A 1,800-nucleotide genomic window follows, 5' to 3' on the forward strand; every position below is an offset into this window, starting at 1 on the left:
TATCCCAGAAGAGTAGATCCAATTCTACGTAAATCCCTCTTAAATTATACCAAGCTCTTTGTGATCGCAGTAATTGAACCTATCGAGTAGGATTGGAGCTAGGAGAATTCTCATCATTAACTCAATAAGGTTTGAAACTCGGGCACTTGAAAATGTGTAGGATTATTCTCTAGTTTAATTTGGAACTGGAACTCTTTCCACCCCTCACCCCAGCCCTCTATGCAGTCCTATTTAAGATGCATATTAATGAGAGTTGCATATCATGTGATGGACTTATTAATTTGGCGCCATTATCATTCCACCCATGTGCATTTGCTTTTTCTGTGCTGTGTTCACAAGTAGTGTCTGGTTCCTTCCGTCAACGCCTGGTTCTATAGGTGACACTCTGTCCTGAACACTAGGTGGCAGCAAACTGCTGATATAACCAATCAGTCAAGGGACAAAAATGTTCTAAGGCACTCAGGCACACTCAATAGAGAGATGGTACAAAGATTGTGTGGATAAAACCCAATAGGATGAAGAGTTTCGTCCTTGGAGACGCCGGAGTAGCTTGGCCGTGAAGATGCCGCGTGGAAGCCGCAGCCGTACCTCCCGCATGGCCCCTCCGGCCAGCCGGGCTCCTCAGATGAGAGCCGCCCGAGGCCAGCGCCAGTAGCTCAGCCGCCAGCAGCAGCCCCACCATCTGCAGTCGGCTCACCCGCCGCGGCACCCCGACAGCCAGGCCTCATGGCCCAGATGGCCACCACTGCAGCTGGCGTGGCCGTGGGCTCTGCTGTTGGGCACACGCTGGGCCACGCCATCACTGGGGGCTTCAGTGGAGGAAGCAGTGCTGAGCCCTCGAGGCCGGACATCACTTACCAGGAGCCCCAGGGAGCCCAGTTAGCACAGCAGCAGCAGTTTGGCCCTTGCTCCTACGAGATAAAGCAGTTTCTGGAGTGTGCCCAGAACCAGAGTGACGTTAAGCTCTGTGAGGGTTTCAATGAAGTCCTGAGACAGTGCAGAATTGCAAACGGGTTAGTCTAATCAAGAAGCTCGGGATGAAGCGGAAAATGGGGTCTCATGACCAAGTTACTTTGGCATACAGATGTAATCGGTAGTGTAAAGCCGCCTGGTCAGCCTGTCATCTGCTTTGAAGAGCTTCCTTAGTCCAGAAAGGCCATCTTTGCTGTGTGGAAATTCATTGAGATGATACTGAATTTGGGGCTGGACAGATGTTTGGTCTCCTTGAACAAGCTGTTGTAATGTTATTGTTTATGAGTAGAATAAAGTGATTTTCTTCCAAAAAAAAAAAACAAAAACCAATAGGATGAAAGAACTCAATTGTAAAGGTTTGGTGGCATAATTATATCTGTTGTAGCTCCCCCAACTTTTTGGAAGCCCCTTAAGACTAAATCGACTTACCTAAAACTCCACAGAGCAGCGTTAGACACATAATAGGCCCCAACACTTTGCCTGATGAAGATCACAACTACTTTCATTACTTTCCAGGAGTTGAAAATAGACTTTCAGGTATCATAACTTCCCCCAGTCATCACGGAAGGTTATCTTTATGTCTATGTTGTCAACCTACTCTTTCTTATTTGGGATATGCTTATAATTGTTTTAAGTGGAAATACTTAAAGGAAGATCATTAAAAACCAACATGTTTACTAAAAAAAAAAACCAAAAAAAACAAAAAAACAAAACAAAACAAAAAAACCTCCAGATACTTTTAATGGAGTGATTAGGTTATCTTTATGCTACTTACATAGATATCTTACAGCTCCTTTTTAAGCAGCATAATTTAAATAGGTATATTAT

At 44.9% G+C, this 1,800-nt stretch overlaps 1 pseudogene; it reads left to right on the top strand.

Annotated features, from left to right (window-relative positions):
• The first annotated feature begins 390 nt into the window (after nt 1–390).
• On the top strand, nt 391–1,298 carry LOC100345416 (coiled-coil-helix-coiled-coil-helix domain-containing protein 2 pseudogene; annotated as a pseudogene).
• Nucleotides 1,299–1,800: the final 502 nt, after the last annotated feature.

The sequence above is a fragment of the Oryctolagus cuniculus genome, chromosome 3 (genome assembly GCF_964237555.1).
Source record: "Oryctolagus cuniculus chromosome 3, mOryCun1.1, whole genome shotgun sequence".
NCBI lineage: Eukaryota > Metazoa > Chordata > Mammalia > Lagomorpha > Leporidae > Oryctolagus > Oryctolagus cuniculus.